Source organism: Mirounga leonina, unplaced genomic scaffold, assembly GCF_011800145.1.
Source record: "Mirounga leonina isolate KUSES-001 unplaced genomic scaffold, KU_Mleo_1.0 Mir_165, whole genome shotgun sequence".
NCBI lineage: Eukaryota > Metazoa > Chordata > Mammalia > Carnivora > Phocidae > Mirounga > Mirounga leonina.
In genome coordinates, this window is record NW_023270415.1 from 60,485,988 (window position 1) to 60,493,694 (window position 7,707).

Sequence of the window (7,707 nt, forward strand, 5' to 3'; positions counted from 1 at the left end):
TGAAAGTCAGGGATTTACTAACCTTGGAAAACATCTATACCTAACTCGTGGAAGAATGTATCTCTTGGGGGTTGGGGAGTGTCTCAGCAATAGAAGCTATTTCCAACCCTGCACACTAGAGTTCCCCACCCTTTTGGTACTAACATTCTTTGAACAAGAGATTTACAACCAGAAGGTCCTAGATTCAAATTCTGCTCCCTCGTTAGTTGGTTAGTAAGGGTTAAACGTTACTTAACATTTGAGTCTTAGCTTTCACATCTATAAAACGAGGATATTTACCAAACAGGATTATGAGAATGAAATAGAACAGCAAACCAACACAATCCCACTGCAGATGTAAATAAACAGTAACTCTGAAGAAAATCTCACAGCAAAGCATATACAGGTCAACATGATTATGCCTAACAACCTGACATCACATTTAAACAAATAACACAAAACTGTATTTCTCAAAAATTAGAAATTTCCCTTCTGCACAAAACTGTAAAAGATAAAATTTCTCAGAATATGGGTTCCAATAAATAAAAATTCATCAGGAAAGAAATAATCAACTTTAAGAATACTTTAAACATATGCCACTCTAAGTGGAAAACTTAATTCTAGAGTGTACTAATGCGTTGTCTTTATAAACAACAAAAAAAGTAAATTAGCTTACACTCTACCAATGTTAAGTCTAACTTTGTATAAAAAGCACTATGTCCATTAGTTATGCACTGCTGTCACCTCAACCATTTACGAACTGTTAAATAATTTAATCACTGGATATGGTATACGTCCTCATCAGTGTCTTTTGAAAGATCATTATGAGATGCCTCCAACATTAAAAAAAGGATATTCAATGACTCTACAACTTAGGAAAGCTTCTCCAGCCCGTCTCCAAAATTCTGCCGACTCACACAGGTCACTGGCATTTGCATTCCTTTTATGAAAATAAGAATTTTTTTCTGGATTTCAGTGGTGATTCTAAACGGCATTATAAGAGCAAATATTAACTTTCGCTTGCAAAGAGAGCCGATAAACACAGGCCTTTACCAGAAAGCCTGAAAAACACAAGCGCGTTTTTGAACGCTTAAGACGGCCTTACAAATCATAGGGTGGGCAGACAAACCCTCCAGTGTTTCCTCCTTTCAAATTTGAAGAAGGCCGCTAGGTATGGCAGCACAAATAGACAGCGTCACCCCACTCTATCACAGCAGATCAATCGCAAAGCCTTTCCCGGCGAGCAAAAAGACGTCAAGCATTTGTCAGAAACACACACCTTCCCAAAGCGTCTCTACATCAGTATCAAAACACTCAATACCCCTAATCATTAGAAAACTCGGGGCGGGGCGGGGCGGGGGGGGGAACCAATTATGCTAATTTCCTTAGAATCAGAAGCAACTTCCCTTGGTCGGGTTTTCTATTGCTCTGTCCAGTATGTAATATTCCCAACGCAAAATTTTTCGTTTAAAAAAGGAGAGGGAGAGCAGCAGCAGTCCCTGGAGAGGCGCCCGCCGCAGTGATGTGGGTTCACGGCGCCCGCAAGGGCAAGGCCCGCACGTCTCCGACCCCCGAACCCAAGCTCTGCGAACGGCTGCTGCCCCTTCGAGCTGCCATCGCGGGCGCCGACCCGCCGCCGCCTCCCGCCCCGCGTCTTCCTAGACAGCCATTTTTACCGGAGTAGGCGGCCCAGTGCCCAGAGCGGGCTCGTTCAAACCTCTGCCTCTCGCTCCGCGGCCCAGGGTTTCCTCCACCTCCCCCGGGAGATGCGGCTCCCGAGGGACCGGCGGAGTAACGGCTTTTCGGCCTTGGAACGGACCAGAACCATTTGTTACCGAACAAGCGATAATGCGGGCCCAGGCTGCGCGGGTCCTGGCCGAGGGCGGGCCCGGGGGAAGAGGCCTGGGCGGGCGGCGCTGCCGTTCCGGAGCTCGGACGGTGGCAGCACGGCCACCATCCCGGGGCGCGGCGAGGGCTCTTCTCCCTCGCTTCCCCCGCCCCCCCAGAGTCCGGCTCCTAGACTGCAAGACGGCAGGGAAGGGGTAGGCGGAGGAAGCCCGAGGATGAGAGGGGCTGGCCGAGTATCTTACCTTGCTCTCCGCCGGGAGCTGGGCGGGTTGGGTGGCCTGGGGAGGGGAAAAGGGTCGGGGGAGGGGGCGGGGAAAGGGGGGGAGCCCCTGTGAGGTGTAGCTTCGGAGCAGCTCCCGCCGCCGCCACAGCCACCGCCTCCTTTCCGATTCACTCAAACAAACAAGATGGCTGCCGTTACGCCGCGGCTCTTCCTGCCGCCCAAATCCTCGGTTCAAATCGGCAGGATGTTTACGGTCAAAAATGGTACCTATGCGCCTGCGCAACCAGCCTAAGCCCTAGAAGGAGCGACGCAGGCGCATTGACCATTTCCTTTTCTTTGGACCCCCCCCCCCCCCCCCCGCCCTCTGGTTGTGCAGCCCCGAACTGAGCAAGCGCAAAGGTGATTCTCTTGCCGGAGGGTCTTCAAGCGCTGCGGACCAGGGAGACAGCGCACGCGCAGCGCTTGCCAGTGGCATGAATATCTGAGTTTTTTTGTTGTGCACAAAAAAAATTCATTTTAATGGTTCCATGGTGACGAAGATAACATAAAACCCTTAAGCTCCATAAAATCTAGGGGTTCATTGAGTCAACCTATATTTATACATGGTCTTCTCCGAACCATATATTGCGATAGCTAGGATCTGGGGCATAATGATGAATACGGAAGAGAGAGTACCTGCCTTCATGAAGCTTTCGGTATAGCTAGGGAGGAATTTTTAGAAATACTTGTGCCACAAAAAACGCCAAATGTAAAAGGAGACCGAAAAGTGGGCAGGTTTGGAGTGGAAGAGAAGGGCTTCCTTGAGGAATTGATGTGGAGCTGGGATGTGGATGTGAGTTCCCAAGAAGAGAGAACAGGATGTGCAAAGGTCCCACGGCAGTAGAGAACAGGAGAGGGATAGAGGGGGAAAAAAGAAAGTCATGTGTCTGGACACTAAGGGAGGCTTCTTCATTTTAGAAAGACTATCCAGGCATATTGGAGAGGACTAGAGTAAATGCCCGGGTGTGAATTTGTGTTCTTTTGTGGGTTTTTGTTTTTGTTTTTTTTAAAGGAAATAAAACCAATAGGAATTGGTAACCGATTCTTTATGAGGTTGTGGTAGAGGGAGTTGCAAAGATGTGATAGCTAGGCATCTTTGCAACTCTGGTTTGGGACTTAATTGCAAGGATTAGATGGACTGGACTGGGGAGCCATACACTGAGACAGAGCAGATGGGAGGAGGGTTATATGAAGTTAGTTTTGTTTTCTTTTGTTCGTTGTCTATCCTACCATCAAGTCTCCATTCTCTCAGTGGCCTCCTTACCTGGTCTCTCTACTCCCACTCTTGTCTTCCTTCAATTAATCACTTTCCTGCAATGCAGTCTAAGGAACCTTTGCAAAACACATGTCTAATCACTCCCCTCCCTTTCTAAAAACTTTTCCATAGTTTTCAGGCTATTACCCAGAATACTTGATGTAGCCCTGCCTCCTGCTCTAGCTTCCTCTGCTGCCTGCTCCCCAGCTTTCTCACAGTGCTCCAGTCACTCCACTTTTTAAATCATCAAGTATACTATGAGCACTTCTGCCTCAAGATTTTTTCACTGGCTATTCCCTGTGCTTAAAACAGCATTTTTCATTTCCATACCCTCCCCTTGGTCTAGTTCTTAATCTTTTACATCTTAGTTCCACAGTCGCTTCCTCAAGAGAGTCTTCCCTGATCCTCTGTATTATTTAGGGTAACACTATTACTATAAAATAGATCCCCTCCCCGCCCCAAATTTCAGGGCTTTACAAGATGGCCTTACCAATTACTGCCTGTATGGGGATAATAATTTTCATGATTTTTGAAAGAATTAAATGAGATCATATATACAAAGCACACAACATAATGCTTGGAACTGAGTAATTACTCAGTAAATTGTGGCTATTATTCTTGTTCCTTCTACTTTCTGAGCAATGAAATAGCAAGCAAGGTAGGGCAAATATTTATCAGATATCCAACTTTTTAAGAACATTAAAAATACCTGGATATTCTAAATGTCCCTCTTAACTATACTTGCTCTATGACCAATTTGAAAATTTATCTCCCTCTCCCCCCCCTTCCTTTTCTCCCTCATTCTTTCTTTCTCTCCCCCCCCCCTTTCTCCTCCCCTTCCCTCTCTCCCTCCAGTACTGAATTCCCAAGGTACTATCACTTCTTTTCTCTGGAACTATTTTTATTTTTAGCCATTAGATCTCCACCCAAGCCCACATTCCCTTTCATGGATTTTATATAGTTTCTTCACATACAGCCCTAGTCCCCTACATCTGCTGGATTTGATTCTTTTGAACAAGGTATATGTTCTGTTCTGGCTCAAAGTCCCATCCTATCAACATATTCATTCATCTCCTTGTACTAAAATGTCAAGTTAACTTTTCTTGTTACAGAAGTTAGCTGCAGTCAACATCTCCTTTACCTGGAAATACTTATTTGATGAATCTGCATATGTTAATTTTAATAATTGTGAATTTGTTTGACTGAAACCATGACAGGACTGATTTAAATTATAGCTTTACTCTTCCTTTAGTTGAAAATGGTCGGCTTTTCTTTTCTGATTACTTAGTTGATTACTTGTCTGATTTGGGACAATCACTGTCTGAGTATGTTTATGAAAGCAGCTGTGTTCTTTCTGTCTTATTTCACAATGACATGCACACACCCATGCATATACACACAACTGAGACAATGTGGAATTAAAAACTTGTTACAGAAAAAGACGACCAACTGATAGTAGCAGAGTTACTTAAGACTTACACACAATTTTGTAGACTTGTTCCTCTGAATTCCCAAATTTTAAAAAACAATTTTATATATATATATATATATGTATATATTAAGTAGGATGCATTGCATTAGGAGAGAAATAAGGCAGATGGATAGATTTTCAGGAGTATTTCAATGTTAGTAATGGGTGAGTATTGAACATTCTGCACCAGAATTTTAAAAAATCTTCTTTAAATAAAGAACAATCAAAGTGTAAAATATTTGTTGCATGAGACCTCTAAACCTGATTAAAGAAAATCCAGAAAGAGTGAATAACCTCTTTAAGATTTGGAGCTAGGGCAGAGAAATGGACAGAAAGGAACTGAAAAGACAACTGTAGATTCCGGCTCTTCTTATCAACAATATCCTTTTTATCTCTAAAAGAGACTGTAATATTTTGATCAAAAATAAAATGCATTTTAAGGACAACAGTCCTAGTCAAAAATCTTATAATCAGACAAGTTATATAAGAAGCAGATGGACAAAACATTGAAATATCAATTCTTAATATGCTTAGATATTAAGTAAATGACTGGTGATGGGGTGTGAGAGAGGGTTTTGTAAGTCACAGAAATGGTAGATCCTATTCATAGCCACATGCTCAGCTTTGGGCATGTGGGTTTGAGTCAGTATTGTGCTCTGGAGAGGGGCTGCAAATATCTCTGTCCAGGCGTACTAAAGGTCTGCTCAGGCAGGTAGGTAAAGAAGAATCACAAGGGGCCAGAGCAGGCCCAGGGATCTGCAGGTCTGTGGGCCAGGTGGGACTGTGAGTTTGTCAAGGATTAAGGTTGAAGCCAGGGAATGCTGCAGATGCAGAAGCTGGGTCAGGGTCTATGCTAATTACTTAGACTTTTCTCAGAAAATTTCATCATGCTAACTGTATTTCAGTGCTAAGAGCAGTTTTAACTCTTAAGCTGGGAGCTTTTGTCAGTGACTATTTTGATGCCTTTCTTCTGTTTTCAAACCCATCATCTCTTCTGTGCATCCTGCTGCACCTTTGAGACTAAGTGTTTATTCAAAAGCAGATGGATAGTGTTTCCTCTGAACTCCTCTAGCCATTGCAGGATGCAGGCATTTTCGTTGTTGTAACATGATATACTTTGTTCCTTTCATTCTGCCTAACTGCTTACTAAAAATAGTAGGGCAATTTGGAAGAAAATATGGTTGGGTAGATCTCTTAAATCCTATACAACTGACAAAAATGGTAACATCTTAATGAAAAATCCTTGCAAACTTAAAAAAGACACGTTAAATTACCATTAATAAAGAAGTCATACAGTAAATATAGTACTTTTCCTAAAAAGAAGATGAAGGTGGCTTGTTGGAAGAGGTGTAAGGGAAGGTAGAAGCTGCTGAGTTATGAGACGGGGGCAAAATGCACAGAGATAAAGGAAACTAGCACTTCAGAGACACAGCTTGTAGCTAAACTGAGCCAAGAGCTGACTCGAAGTGAATGGGCATCATGTACAGTCCTGTGTCCTCCATGGCCTCAGCTGTGTTAATGTGCTTTGCTTTAACATGATGGGGGCAAAAAGTTAATGTGCCAGGGAAAGGAATCATACCTGAACTAATGTAATTTCCATGTAATTTGGAAATCATTTCCCTATCTGCTAATCCTATGCGAGGAATTAACATTATCATATAAACTCACACTGAAAAATAACAGACTGAAATTCTTTTCCTAAGACTAAAGGCAAACTTTATTATCAGTGAGGTCTGATATATTCATGGTAGAATGGCAGAGAGTGATGCTTGTCCAACTTTAATAGACTTATAACTTGGGAACTTGTGAAATCGCTGATTTGCATTTGGCAGTTTGGGGTGGGGTCCAAAATTCTTTGTTTTGTTTGCTTGCTTTTTTTTTTTTTTTTTTTTTTTTTGGCAAGCTTCCAGGTAATTCTGAGGCTGCTGGTACATGGACCACATCAAGGAATAAGGATTTTTTACAGAACAGACTTTGGAACTAGGTAGACCTGGGTTTATATCATGGCTCTTCCATTCAGTAGCTGTGTGACCTTCAACAAGTTCCTCAACTTCTCTGAGACTCAGTTTTCTCATCTGTAAAATCAGGCTAATTATATCTATACCCTCATGGCCGTGATGTTTATTACCCAAGATGATCTAAAGCATCTAGCATAGTGCTTGGCACATTATTTAAACCCAGCAAATAATAGTTACTATTCTAGTATTATTGTAGTTGGATCTGATAATTTTCTCCTTCACTATTGATTTAGAATAAAGATCTCTATTGAGTTCCATGACAAAAACTGAGAGTTGCTTCCCAACACTTTCCCCTTTTCCTTTAGTATGGCACATGGCCCCAGGTAAAACATTACATTTCCTAGCCTCTCTTGCATATAGGTGTGGCCAAGTGAATATATTCTACTCAGTGATATGTGGGTGTTCCTAAAAGATTTAAGAAGGAGTAGCCCAGACTTCTTTTTCCTTCATCTTGCTGCTTGGAATGTGGATGTGGTACCTGGTGCTCCAGCAGCTAGTTTGGACCATGAGCACAAGGGTTATACTAAGGATAATAGAACAGTAAGATGGACAAGTTTGGATCCATGATAACTTTGTAGAGCTCTCATGTGACCTCTCAAATGCCCAGACTTCTTTCTTATAACTGAGAAATAAAGTCATGTATTGATATTTTTGTTTCTTCTGTCATTTGCAGCTGTATCCAGTCCTCACTGATACACTTAACTAGTTTAAGTGCTTTATAAGATACAAGGGATATAAAAATTAATGTCTGATCTCTAACTTCAAGTAGCTCAGTCTTCTATGTTATATCATTTACTTGTCTTTTGTAGAGTACTGTTTTATAATTTCATTGAGAGAATTTTGTCACCTATAAACCTCACTTTCAAGCACGCTG

At 42.3% G+C, this 7,707-nt stretch overlaps 1 protein-coding gene across 1 annotated transcript in view; it reads right to left on the minus strand.

Annotated features, from left to right (window-relative positions):
• RAD21 (RAD21 cohesin complex component) overlaps positions 1–2,257 on the minus strand; it is a 28,621-nt gene extending 26,364 nt beyond the window's left edge. Inside the window, exon 1 of the mRNA XM_035011795.1 lies at positions 2,070–2,257. The gene's annotated coding sequence lies outside the window, so the exon portion shown is untranslated. The remainder of the gene's footprint in view (positions 1–2,069) is intronic.
• Between the last annotated feature and the right edge of the window lie 5,450 nt (positions 2,258–7,707).